Here is a 14997-nt window from a genome sequence, read left to right as displayed (position 1 = left end):
ACTCAGCGGTTTTCCTCCACCTCAAGGAGGAAAGCCACTCCTTCCAGGACGACCATGTCCAAATACTCGACAGAGAGGACAGATGGTTTGAAAGAGGAGTTAAAGAAGCCATCCACGTCAGGATAGAGAAACCATCTTTGAACAGAGGAGGTGGACTGCGACATTTCCTTTCACCTATTTACAACCAAGTCCTTTCAAAGCTTCCCCAAAGAGCTCAGCTGAAAGACCCATGTGGAACGGCTGCTGCCAGCACAGCCATTAGCATCTGAGTGGTCGGTGAAACTCCCTAACGACCACCCCTGAAACTCCCTGACACCGCACAACGACTGTCGTTTGGGGAGGCCAGGTGAGTCTCGGGAGGGTCGTTTCCACCACGATAGCACTGACCACTCCCACATAGGTTTATAAGCTGGAGTTTCCACACTCTTCACTAGAACTGAAGAAGCCTCTCGGATGAGAGGTGAAACGTCTTCAAGATAAACTTACGTCCAGTTGACCAGATTTTACTTTGCTTCGATCTCTCTCTCTCTCTCTCTCTCTGTCCCTCTCTCTCCCCCCTCTCTCGCTCTCCCTCTCCCTCTCTCTCTCTCTCTCCCTCTCTCTCTCCCTCTCTCTCTCTCCCTCTCTCTCTCCCCCTCTATCTCTCTCCCTCTCTCTCCCTCTCTCTCTCCCTCTCTCTCCCCCCCTCTCTCTCTCTCCCTCTCTCTCTCCCTCTCTCTCTCCCTCTCTCTCTCTCTCTCTCTCTCCTCTCTCTCTCTCTCTCTCTCTCTCCCCTGTGGGTTTTTCTTTTTCTTTTTTGGGGGGTTTGGACTAAATTTACTTTTTTGAGTGAACTGAATTTTTTTCTCTCCTCTTCTGGAATACTTTTTTTGGGGGGGATTTGGATTGAATAATTTTTTTTTGAACTAAGATTCTTTTGAGAATCTTTTTTTTTTCTTTCTTCCCCCTCTCTTCATTTATGGGATTACTACAAACTGTTCAAAAAAACAAAAAAGAACTTCTGAACTGAACTGAAAAAAAAGAGAAATATTTGTGTTAAAAACGAACCTGAGTTGTTGTTGTTTGACTGGGGTGTTGTTCTGGGCTGGGTACTTACAGTTTGGTGAAGGGGGGGGGGGGGTTTCATTGTTACTGTTTATATTCAGGATTGATAAAAAAAAAAATGTTTTTTTGGGTCATCAAAGTTTATCCTTGATGCTTCCTTGTGTGCGTGTGTAAGGGGACTAAAATGTGACTGACAAAAAACAAAACAAAACAAAACAACCAAAACCTAAAAATGAAAAAAAAAAAGTAAGTCTTAATAATTACATATCATTTGTTTGTCAGGCTTTATGCCTGGCTGGCACCCCAGAACAACCCAGGGCGTCACAATACATGCTGCTCCTAATGTTGTGTATCAAGTCTTATCATCAGAGCAAATACAGAAGGATTGAGAAGGAAAAGGCAAAAAGAGCAAAAGGGGGAAAGCAAACCAACGCAGGTGTACTTGTGCCTGAATACACAGCAACTCAGGTATCTGAAAAATGAGAAATGGTAATGATAATTGGAAAATAACAATAACAGTGAGTTTGTCTGCCCGTACGCACCTTCCTTCATCCATGGCTTCTCCTGCAGACAGCATCTGCAGTAATAACAGCTGTGACGAGAGCAACAGCAACACAAATAATGATGATAGGAAATTAAATACAAAAAATAGTTTGTTGCACGCATGTCAAGCACTGACGAGTAAGAGTGTCATCACTGACGCACAAACAGAACCGGAGGAGAGGAGGCAAACTCAGGGGCATTCATCCCTTTATAGAACTTCAGTTGGAACGGAGCATCATTTCCGCTTCACTTTAAAGGAAGGGTTGCAAATATCAACCAATACTCTCATCTGCACTGCTTGACGATCATTTGTCATGTTTGAGGAGCGAGGCCTCTTTTGCCTGATGCTCGTTGAAGAGTCTTACAGCGAATTCTGGGCCTCCTCCCCTGCCAGGGGAATTGTGATATTCATTTGTTTCATTCTTGATTTTTCCCCATTGGAAGCTCTGCTGGCAGGTTTTGGAACAGATATAATGATCTTGGTAACAAGTTTGTTTTTATGCTTCCACCCTCTGTCCTGATCCTAAAAAAGGAATTGGATTCCACCTCGTCAGATTATAGGTTTAATTTTGGAAAATAAGGGGTTGTAGTCCTCTGATGACGTCTTTTGGACAATTCATACCTAAATATTTAACTGATTTTAAATTGCTCTCTGGTGGACTGGCGAGTAGAATAAATAAATGTCAAAGTCTGATATTTGTGGGTATTTAGTTTATAACCTGATAATAAGCCATATTCCCTCAGGGTTATGACCAACTCTGAAAGGGAAGTGGATAAGCGCCCAAGCAGGGCCAGAGCCGGCACTGCCCCCTCAAATGAGCACTGTGCCCCCTCAAATGAGCACTGTGCCCCCTCAAATGAGCACTGTGCCCCCTCAAATGAGCACTGTGCCCCCTCAAATGAGCACTGTGCCCCCTCAAATGAAAATGTAATAATTTAAGATGTTTTTTAAACAGATTACCCACAAAATGAATGTCTTAAATAAACGCCGTTGTTGCAACATCCACCGAAAAGACACAGGTTTCACACACATTTGACACACATTTCCTCATCTCTCTCCCTCCGCTCTCTCTCGTGTGTGTGTGTGTGTGTGTGTGTGTGCACGCATCTGTAGTTCCACATGCTACCCTCCCCTGAACCCCCCCCCCCCCACTCCGTCTGTAAATATTCAATCACTGTTAGAATGCAAATGAGCAAATGATGTTGTGGCCTGACACTGGAGTCAGATTTCAGATCCCAGGAGAGAACACAACTAAATGGAGCTTAACGGGAAGACTTTGAGGAAGCAGCGAAGCAATGTCTTCTTACAAATTGGTCTTGATGAATCAAAAATAAAAACAAAATTAGATATAAAATACATTTAAATATTTAGCCATCGAGGATCTAGTGCCATCTCTCTGTATTACAGTTATGATCGCTTCCCTCCAAGATGAAGGCATCTCCATCCATCCATCCATTTTCTTCTGCTCATCCTGTTTGGTAGGGGTGTTACAAAATTTCGCGTCACAAAATTTCATGAAATAAAAAATGACGAAATAAAATTCAAACACGCATAAAGTGAAAATGAATGTAAAAAAATGCAGCGCACCTCTAACACTGATGATTTTGTATCATTTCGTGAGCTGACTGTTTTGTTGCACCCCTACTGTTGAGGGTTGAAGGGGCTGCAGTCTATCCAGCAGCCTTAAGGCAACCCTGGACGGGTCACCAGTCCATGGCAGGGCCAACACATAGAGACAGACAACCATTGGCTCTCCCAGCCACGCCTACGGTCAATTTAGAGTCTGGATTAACCTGGTCCCTCTTGATGTCTTTGGACTGTGGAGGAAGCTGGAGTACCAGAGAGAACCCAGCAGGAACAGGGAGAACATGGAGACTCACCCAGAAAGACCCCGTGCTGCAGCCGGGGCTCCACCCACAACCTTCTTGCTGGGGGGCCACAGTGAGGACCACTGCTCCACCGGGCTGCCCCTGTTGGAGGAATCTCTCCTTTTTTTAAGGACCCAACTGAATGTTCTCAGTAATAATGGTGATAAAGAGTCAATGAAAGTCTGACACCATTCTGCTGTAAACCCATCAGAACCTGGAGACTTATTAGTTTTAGTTTAGTTTAGTTCATTTACATTTATATAGCACTTTTCATACAGAAATTGCAACACAAAGTGCTTCTCAGAAATAAAAGAAAAACAGGCAACATCAAATAAAATATAAAACAATACAATAAATGTTAAGAACCCGGCCTTCCCAACCCACATGACCACATACATGCATGCACCCCCCCCCCACACACACACACACACACTGACTGTAAGTAGGAACATGGCAGGGCACTGAAAATCCCTAGTGAGGAAAGACCACCTATGGGAGCCATCCTCACCAGGAGGTGCCACAGCCCACAACCACAGGAAGCGCCGCCACCCAGACCCCCCGACCCGGACAGACCGGGTACACTTCACATATAATGCAGAGCCCCCCAGCTCTCCGGACCTGGACGATCCCAAAGACGACGCCCCCGCTGGCGGACCAGACACACCTCCCAGTGTGGAGGGCCCCCACGAGGAAACACTTGTCACGGTTTGTGTTGGTGGATGAGGGAGACCCAATGCAGAACGTTGGGGGGTGCACAAAAGAGGTTTATTGAGATCAACCGAGGCTTGAGACGGGGACACTGGTGACTGGCGGCTTGAGACTGCTGACTTGAGACTGGAGACTGCTGACTGGAGACTGCTGACTTGAGACTGGAGACTGCTGACTGGAGACTGCTGACTTGAGACTGGAGACTGCTGACTTGAGACTGCTGACTTGAGACTGGAGACTGCTGACTGGAGACTGCTGACTTGAGACTGGAGACTGCTGACTATGAGACTGCCCACTGCTGACTATGAGACTGATTACTTGACACTTTAGACTGGAGACAGTGATAGTGACAACTACAACACCTACAACTATGACGACGACAATGACCCAACAACGTAACTGAGGAAACACACAGGTTAAATACAAGAGGGGAAGCAAGAGAAAGGTGGTGCAATCACCCAGGTGAGACACATGAGGTAATCACAGGAGGGAGGACAGGAAGGCAGGACATGACTACAAAATAAAACAGGAAACACGAGACAGGGATCGTGACAACACTGGAGCTAAAAACTGAAAGACTAAAAGAAGGTAGAATATGAAAGAACAGAAATTACAATAATATTAAAAATCAGAATTACTTAAAATATATATAAAATCGAAAAGTTTAAGAGCTAATAAAAAAGTAGAATAAAAGAATTAAAAGATAAAAGCAACAATAAAATACAGTGATAAAATTAAAGGATAAAAGAGATTAAAACAGTTAAATCAGTTAAAAGCTCAGCTAAAAAGGTGAGTCTTGAGCCTCCTTTTAAAAATATCAACAGTCTCTGCGGTCCTGATGTTCTCTGGCAGGCTGTTCCATAACTTTGGGCCATAATGACTGAGAGCAGCCTCCCCGTGGGTTTTAGTTCTGACTCTTGGAGCGACTAAAAGGCCGATGCCAGAAGACCTCAGGGTCCGCGAAGGTTGATATGATACAAGCAGTTCAGATAAATAAGATGGGCCAAGACCATGAAGACACTTCAAAACTACTAAAAGAACCTTAAAATCAATCCTGAAACACACGGTTAATGTGTAATGTGCTCCCGTCAAAAATGACGCCCAGGTTCTTTACAGATTGTGAAGGTTTAAAATCTTGTAGTTTTGGTAAAAGTTCCTCTCTCTTGCCTTCAGGGCCAATGATTAAAACTTCAGTTTTGTCCTGGTTGAGCTGTAGGAAGTTCTCTGCCATCCATGACTTGATATCTAAGATCCACTTAAAAAGGGTATCACTAGGCCCTGTGTCATCAGGAGACACGGCGATGTACAGCTGCGTATCATCAGCGTAACTGTGGAAGCTGATGCCGTGACTCCTGATGACGTCCCCAAAGGGGAGTATGTACAGCTTAAAAAGTATTGGACCTAAATTGACCCTTGGGGCACCCCACACTTAATTTCATGTGTTCTAGAGGAACAGGTATCCATACTTACAAAGAAAGATCGATCTGAGAGATAAGAACTGAACCAGTTAAAAACAGTGCCAGAGAGGCCCACCAGGTGTCTGAGTCTGTTTAATAGAATCTGGTGATCTACTGTATTGAAGGCAGCGCTCAGATCCAGTTGTACCAGGACTGTGAGTTTTTGTTTATCAGCGTTACACCTGATATCATTTAAAATCTTTAAAAGAGCTGTCTGGGTACTGTGGTTCGTCCTAAAACCAGACTGATACTTCTCTAAAATATTGTTACTATTTAAGAAATAATTTACTTGGCTAAAAAACAGTTTTTCTAAAATTTTACAGGTAGGAAGTTATTAAAAGTATCAGGATCCAAGTTGCTCTTCTTCAGAAGGGGCTTCACCACCGCCGTTTTAAAGGCAGTGGGGAAGACACCCATCTGAAGAGAGCAATTTACAATCCTTAAAATCTGTTCCTCAAAGAATTCATAAAATGTTTGTAAAAGTGATGTGGGAATTGGATCTAAAAGGCAGGTTGTTGGGTTAACTTGGGAGAAAACTCGACCAAGTGTCCTTGCATCGACCAGGGCGAAACTCTCCAGTGTTTCCTCAGGTAAAAGCAGCTGGTCAGGTGTGTTAAAAATCACATGACGATGAGTTAAAAGACTGGATCTAATCTCATCGATTTTACTTCCGAAGTGGTCTGCAAAGTCCTCACAGAAGGCGTCTGTGGGGGTCTTAAGAGATTTATTAAAATTGGAGTTTGTTAAAAATCGATGGTGAAAAAAGGAATTTCTGATGTTTTTATGCTCTGTGATGAGTTTTGAAAAATGGGAAGTTCTTTCCTTTTTGACTCTATTGTTGTAATTTTTGAGTTCTTGCTGCAGTATTTCAAAATGAACTGTTAGTTTGTTTTTTCTCCGTTTTGGCTCTGCACTCCTGCATTTTCTCTTTGTTTCTGACTTCATCATTATTTCTCCATGGCGGTAAAGGTTTTGTATTAATGGTTTTTATTAGAGGTGGAGCCACTGAGTCCAGTGCTGTTTTTAATGCACTGTTCAAATGGTCCACAATAAAATCACAAGGTGCAGGTAAAATTGCAGCAGGAGTGCTCTGTAAAATCTCAATCAAATTTGCAGCCACTTCGGGGGTTAGGTAGCGTTTCCTCACTGTTCTCACCGGGGCCTCCAGGTGGTTAAAACTGGTGATGTTAAAATACACACAGTAGTGGTCAGACACAGCCAGGTCACCAACAGAGGACACACCAGTGGAGAGGCCAAAAGTTATGACCAAATCCAGGGTGTGTCCCCCGTTGTGAGTTGGCTGTGTGACGTGCTGTTTAAAATCCATACAAGATATTTAAAAATTCTCTGGACACTGAGTCCGAGACTTTGTCCATGTGCAGATTAAAATTACCAGTTATTAAAATCCTGTTGTGGGTAGAGTGTATAATTGTTAAAAGTTCAGAGAATTCAGTGATAAAATAGTTAGAGTGGTGGGGTGGTCTATAAACTGTGATACAAAGGATAGGAAGGCTGCTAAAAACAAATGCATGGTACTCAAATGATGTGTAACTGTTAAAAGAAACCTTGTTTGAGTTCAATGTGTTTTTAACAATTGAGGCAGTGCCTCCTCCCTTTCTACCCCCCCCTTATTGAAAATAAAAAATTAAAATTTGATGGGCAAGCCTCGGTGAGAACTGGAGCATCAGTGCCAAGCCATGTCTCCGTCAACAGCAGAATGTCTAATTTATTGTCTAAAATCATGTCATGTACAATCAAAGTTTTAGTTAAAAGAAGCCGTACGTTCAGGACTGCCAAGTTAATGTTAGTGCTGAACGTGCGGTCATCATTGTAACGTTGAGAAATGGAGGCCGTTTTGACAGGGATTAAATTAACAGGGTTAATGGTCCGTGGAGTAGGTGATTTCTTAACTCTCATTGAGATTTTGACTGGGATACCGGATATGGAAGTGGACTGGGAAAGTGTTGAGACTGTTTGGATGAGAGGAGAAACGACAGTGGGATGGGGCATTGCTGGAGGTGGACGGTGGGGGGAGCTAGTGTTGGAGGTAGTGACCTGTGGTGATACCACAGAGGAAGAGGGGGAACTCAGTCAGTCAGGTGTGTGTGTGTGTGTGTGTGTGTGTGTGTGTGTGTGTGTGTGTGTGTGTGTGTGTGTGTGTGTGCTCTGAACAGCATGCAGGATGTTGTGTCTGAGTGCCCTGCTGCCCAGACGAGAGGGGTAGACTCCGTCTGCTCTGGAAAACACGGAGCGGTTCCAGAATAAATTAAAATTGTCAATAAAACCGAACCCACGAGGACAGGCGGAGTGGAGCCAGGTGTTCAGGCTGAGAAGTCTGCTGAAGCGGCCAATGCCTCGGCCGAAGGAGGGGAGGGGCCCCGAGATAAAAACAGACTTTCCGCAGGTGCTCAGAGATTTACAAAGTTTTTAAAAATGCTCCTTGGTCACCTCAAACTCACGTTGTGAAGTGTCGTTAAAACCCAGGTGGATAACCACTCTCCCGACTGAGGATGGAAGTGAGCCCAGCAGCTCCGGGAGTTTTTGGAGGAGAGCTGGGACGGTGAAGCCTGGGAAACAGTGGGTAACACCATTAAAAAAGCGGACATACCTCACAGTGGAATCCCCGATTATTGCCGTAGTCGGGGGGAACAGTGGACGAGGATGCATGGATGAAGATGAGGTGGGAAGTGGAGGAGACTATTTGCCGGCCGGAGAGATTTCCAGTAAGTCGCGTGGGGAAGGCTGCCAGAGTGACGGCGCACCGCTTCTTTTAGGAGCTTACGGCGGACAGAGGAAGTCGAGCTACGGGGTGGCCCGATAGCTCCAGCGCTGTCATCCGTACGGTCACCACCAGCCACTGACGGAGGGACAGCTGCAGCACCAGTGGGCGCAACATCCTGGTCCTGGTGGGGTGGGACTGGAGGCTCAGGATCCGCGGCTCCTGGGACTGGAAACTCCTCCATGGACAGCACATCATAGGGGTTGGAGGTGCTCAAAGCCGGGATGGAAGGGGCTGCGTTCCCAACCTTTTTCCGCCCTTTTTTTTCGGCAACACCTCAGACCAGGAAGGCTCACGAGCGGGTGTTGGGCAAGGTGGACGAGAGTCGGAAGAGGAAGGGTCCCACACCACAGCATTGTCAGCAAGCTTACTTGATTGCTCTGCTCTGCTCAGAATGAGGCTAGATAGTTTGGGGAATTGAGTGGTGAAGCCAGACAGCTGTAGATCCCTCTTCTCCAGCACAACTGAAAGGCGCTTGATGTCCTCTTTGAGGTTGGCGATCATTTTATATGCCTTTTGGAGGAGAGGACCGTCCTCACAGTCGACTGGAGAGACCCTAGAAGAGGCCATCAAACTCTAAAAGAAAGAAAACAGCAAGCGCCAGAAATGGGAGAACGGTACGGTGCAGTGGGCTCAGGTGTGCAGCAGGCCGGGGAAAAGGCAGCTGTAACCCAGGGAAGGTCAGAAGACTTACCGCCGAGGGCCCTAAAACGGGCCCACTGCTGATGGATGTCTCAGGTAAGTCCCCGCTTGATAGCTGGTAGTTATTCCTGTACGCTGTTGTTGTTAATTAGGCGCCGTGGCTGGCGAGTGCTGGGGCCTGGCCTGTTGGAGGCAGGCTGTGTGGCTCGCCGGCTTGCAGGTGCTGGGGCCTGGCCTGTTGAAGGCTGGCTGTGTGGCTCGACGGCTGGTGGGTGCTGGGGCCTGGCCTGTTGAAGGCTGGCTGTGTGGCTCGCCGGCTGGTGGGTGCTGGGGCCTGGCCTGCTGGAGGCTTGCTGGCTGGCGGATGCTCGCAGCTGGTGTGGTTGCTTGCTGCTCGCTCTCTGGGTGCTGCCTCTTATTTGGGTTAAGTCCAAGGATTGCCTTTTGGAGTTCTTCCATCGTCCCATTGGCCAATAAGGCTTTATTCTGGTCTCCAGTAATTGTTGGGAGATTACATGAAGCAAGCAGGTGACCTTTCCCCTTTACTGGCCATCCAGGCATATCAGTGGTATTTTTCAAAACAACAGTGAATGTCCTGAAAGTCGTTTCATGTGTTTGGTAATTGGGTCTTTGATTTTATTTTCAACCCTCTCTACTTGTTGTTGTCTTAATTTATAAGCCAGAATTCTGTCTGATTGACTACCTACAGTACTTCATAGTACCTCTGGAACACAAAGGTGAGTTTCTTTTGAATTTCAACCTCATAAATTTACCTGAATTGATTTTTATTTTTCCATAATTTTTGGAGCAATGTCTATTAGGACATCTTGTTTTTTTCCAAGTTTCCTAACTCATTTTCTAGTTGACCCAATTTTTCCTGTCTCAGCCTCTAGAGCTAATTTTGCAATGATTTTCCCTCTCAAGACAGCCTTACCTGCATCCCAGACCAGGGACACTTCCCCATTATCTTCTACTGACAGGTATAAATTAATTTCCTCTTGAAGCTCCTCCTTCATTTTGCCTTTAAGTACAATCAAATTAATTCTCCAGGAAAAAGGATTTTTAATCGTATTTTTAAATTTAAATGGAGGTAAACTGGTGGTCTGACAAGTTCATTATCCCAATTTTACGAGACCTTGCACAAAGCGATGTGTTAGAAAATATGTAGAGACGTTTATGTTTTATTACATTTACGTTTTTATTGTCATGAAGTTTCAGCCTGATGTAGAATCGTATGATAGTGTTGTGACCTTCATACAGACCAAATAAATGAAGTGTGTGCAGGATGTACTTACGCTCCTGACATAAGAAGAGTTTGGGAAAGGCCTTGGACAGTGAGGAGCCAGCGTCCCTACAAGGTGTGATGGGAAGCTACTGAAAGGAGGAACTTTGCATCGATATGTTTGGAACACACTGATACTGTTAAGTGCAGATGTAGAACTTTTTCTGTACTCCTTGCTGCAAGTAAAACTTTAATTGAGACCTCCATCTCTGAGAATTTTATTTTTGGTGGTGGAAAATTTTGTGGTATGAACTCACAGTGAAAATACAGTCTTTATCTTACAGGAATAATTTCCTCACGCGATGTCATGACTGACATACAAAATAATAAATCCTTGAGTTAAGACTTAAGTGCTTCTGAACACGGGAAACTGCTTTCCAACAACACAATGAATTCCACAAGGACATCTTATTCTGTGTCTTCGTCTTTGGAGTTGCTGTATTACTACAGTTGTAAAAACTACAATAATAGTTGAAATATCTTCTTTTTGTCAAAATTGGGGCTTCATTAACAGTTAAAAAAATTCTTGCTAATTTCATTGAATCGAGAAAATCAACCACATTACAGTGTTGATTCATTTCTTTACGAATCAATATTTTCTTTTATCTCATTGTTTTAATTATTGGAGAGTATAACCCCCACCCCCACCCCCCGCCAGTTCATACCTGTACAAATCAGTACTCTGCATTGGCAGATACTTGATGTCAGGTATTGGTATTGGGAAGGAACAGATGGTATCGAAACATCTCTATTGCCGGTACGGGTCCATCATGTGGGCTATCTGTGGAGATTTTGCCTCCAGTTGATCTTCCTCTGATACCAGGCTGGGTGGTTGAGATACCCAACCATCCTTCTGGTGACTGACAGTCCGGATTTGACCACGGTGTGAGTCCCAAAGGGTCAGCCCTCAAGGTGAGCCCGTGGCACTTTTCTCTGCAGACCAACTCCACACGCGGCCTAGGAGCTGGCTTCAAGTCACGTCTTTCCGTTTCCTTCCTCCCTCGACTCTGTAGCGATTTCACCACTGCTTTTTTCTTCTTCAGATTCTGCTTCATCTCTTCCTTGCGGGTGTTCTCAGCTTTCCTGCAACATGCAAAAATACCATGACTTTGGGTTGGTGGGTTTCTCGTTGCTCAACTTCTTCAAATTGAAACATCTGACTTGGTGAAACAGTGAGGCCTGCACGGATCTCTACATAGGGGAAACCAAACAGCCCCCAACAAGCGCATGGCCCAACATAGAAGAGCCAACTCTGGAGGAAAGGACTCAGTGGTTTTCCTTCACCTCAAGGAGGAAAGCCACTCCTTCCAGGACGACCATGTCCAAATCCTCGACAGAGAGGACAGATGGTTTGAAAGAGGAGTTAAAGAAGCCATCCACGTCAGGACAGAGAAACCGTCTTTGAACAGAGGAGGTGGACTGCGACATTTCCTTTCACCTATTTACAACCAAGTCCTTTCAAAGCTTCCCCAAAGAGTTCAGCTGAAAGACCCATGTGGAACGGCTGATGCCAGCACAGACCATAAGCATCTGAGTGGCTGGTGAAACTCCCTAACGACCACCCCTGAAACTCCCTGAAACCGCACAACGACTGTCGTTTGGGGAGGCCAGGTGAGTCTCGGGAGGGTCGTTTCCACCACAATAGCACTGACCACTCCCACATAGGTTTATAAGCTGGAGTTTCCACACTCTTCACTAGAACTGAAGAAGCCTCTCGGATGAGAGGTGAAACGTCTTCAAGATAAACTTACGTCCAGTTGACCAGATTTTACTTCGCTTCGATCTACGATGACCTGGATGAATGAGAACCTACACAGACGACTTGGTGAAATGAACAACGCTGCTTCACATGGGTCACTCCCAACCCACATCAGCTCTGAGCCCTAGGACTACAGACATTCACATATGACAGTGTTATCGTCACCTGATTGCAGCAGCTTTCACCACTTCTCTCCTACTGGCATCGAAAGCCATCTGCCGATGACGCTCACTTTCCTCCAGTTCCTTCAGGCGGAACAGCCGCTTCTGCAGCTCCGACAGGGACATCTGTTCCATGAGATACTGGCCTGCAGGCTGGCATGGGACACAAGGAAAAACCATGACACATGGAAGGAAGGAAGTGTGTGAACTGTGAGAAGACATCTATCCTTTCTTTCACTTACCTCAGTGCCAGCAAGAGCCTTCAATCTCATGTGAGGAAGTGAACTAACAGTGAGGATTTCACTAATAGTTTTAAATTTCAGGATGAGTTCTGCTTGTGCCTCCTCCAGAGTTTTACGAAGTAGCGCTTGATTTTTCTTGGTCACTTCTTTCACTGTAGTATTTGCAAATAAATTCTTTGAATGAAAGGGATCTAAAAAAATGATCATACTTGTTCATACTACGTGAAGTCTAGCAGCTTACCAATACTTTGCTTTGATTTTGTCAACTTCTCCTCTGCTACTCTGTAGTTCTTTTGGCGCTCTGCCACCTGTTGCACCAAGTCTCTCATTTCTCTTTCCTCCTGCAGCCTTTTCTTTGCGTATTTCTGCATCAACTGAGCAGCCAACAAGAAACAAACACAAGGAGCACATTTTTACATGAAAATCACTTGTTTTAAAAAGGTGCTCAGAGAGCAGAAATGTTCTGGCTAATCCTCCTTGTGTTTGTGTTGTGTAACCTTCATTTTCACCAACTGTCTACTGGTCTTTACCCACCTCTTTTTCCTGGAGTTGAGGAGCCTTCTGGTCCCTAACTGGCTCCTTGGTGGTGATGTGCCCTCGATTATGATCACCTGCCCCCTCCAACAGGCACTGAATTCTGGGTCAACACAGAGAAATTACTCTTAACACAGAGTGGTTTACAGAAATCTCAAAACCAGACCATTTAGTTCCACATAGCAGCATCCACACTGGCCATCCCATCCATTACAGGTATTATTGGACCGGCCAGCATGGAGAATTCCCTCAGACAAATCACAGGCTTCAGCTGAGCCCAGCAGTTTCATGTACAAGACACTGATCATATTGAGGAGCCTCTTAAAACAGGTTGAAGGTAAACTACATGCTGTACCTCTGTAATTCCTCTGCTGCCTGACGGATCTCAATCGCCTCTTTTCTCAGGGTGTCTGCTTTGGTGGGCTTGAAGGTGTTGCTGCCTCTCTAAAGGAATCAGAAGAGTTCTGTTACCATGCATGAGAAACGTTATACTAAAATTTAAAAAAAATGATCAAAGACCTCACCTTGTAACTGGGAGGAGGTTCAACATCAATTTCTTTGAACATCAACGTCTCATCCGACTCTTCCTTTGACTGGGACTCCACTTTCTGATTTTTAAGAGACAATACAGCAGATAAGTTAATGAAAGTGAAAACAGAAGTGACCTGTTTTCATGTGAATGAGCTGAGAATTCGTTGAAATGTAACTGCCAGTACAATCATATTTTAGATGTCTCTACCTCTTGATGTTCTGACACGAGTGGATCTGCAAATCTGACTCGTTTCCCATTTGCCTCATGCAGCCGCTCCTTTAGTGAAAAACAGATTGGATGTCAATATGATAAAATAAATATTTACATGCACCTAATATTCCAGAACTACTCAGGCTTTTGGTCTTATTTTGAAAATGACAATATTCTGCTAGCATGGTAGCAGGAAGTTTGTTTCACCTTTACCCATCTGGCTGTTAACAGACAGAAGAGCCACATGGCACAAGGCTGACTTGTGATAACTGTAATGTTATGATAATGTTAATGTAATGATGTTAATGATAATGTGGAACTGATGTATAATATGATCATTTGTGAAATAACAGCATGCATGTAAATGTAGTGATTGATACAATGACTCCAACATAAAAACACACATTACCATATTTCAGCTGTTGAGGAACAGTTTCTGTCACACAGGCTCTGTGTTCATCATGCAACTTTCAGATATTGTAGTATTTTCCAGGATACAATCATAAACTGCCATCATACCTCATTCCCTTGATGGTCCTGCTGCTTGAGCTCTTGCATCTCAAACTGTTTTGGAGCCTCAAAACGCTTTTTTAGGATCTGCAAAACCAAAACTGTTTGAATGGTCCATCCAATACACCCTCATTCTGATCCATGAAAAGTAACACTCCAGTTAATTCCTGAACAACCCATGCCATCGTGAGTCAGGAGTGAGGACCGATCAGCCAATCATGAAAAGGGGAAATCATGACTACATCATTAGAGGTGAACACAAGTGCTTGGTTTAGTCCCTGCACTGTTGTGGACAGGACAGGACTGGACATTTCTAGAATTATGCATGAATAATTGTGCTTAAAGGCGGCACGGTTTTCTGGAATCAGACTGTTGATGCTTCCTGGGGGCTGGCTTGATTTTGTCTCTGCCCATTTCCCTTTTCCTTTGACTCACCAGCGATTTCTCCACACATTTCTTCTTCTGATCCTGCTTCATTTTTTCCTCTCTGGCTTTCTCCTTCACTTGCCTGAAACATGCAAAACTACCATGACTTTGTGGTGCTGGGTCTCTCAGAGCTCAACCTTTCCCAATCAAAATATCTGTCTGAATGCAACAGGAACAACTCTGCCTCACATGGGTCACTCCCGGTCTAGGAGTTCGGACCTCTAGTAAGGGATACATTCATGTTCCATATTATTATCCTGACCTGACTGGAGCAGCCTTTGCCTCTTCTCTCTTGCGCG

The sequence above is a fragment of the Aulostomus chinensis genome, chromosome 11 (assembly GCF_037954235.1).
Source record: "Aulostomus chinensis isolate RoL2024-O1b breed Wild chromosome 11, RoL_Achi_v1.0, whole genome shotgun sequence".
NCBI lineage: Eukaryota > Metazoa > Chordata > Actinopteri > Syngnathiformes > Aulostomidae > Aulostomus > Aulostomus chinensis.
This window is presented reverse-complemented; position numbering follows the sequence as displayed.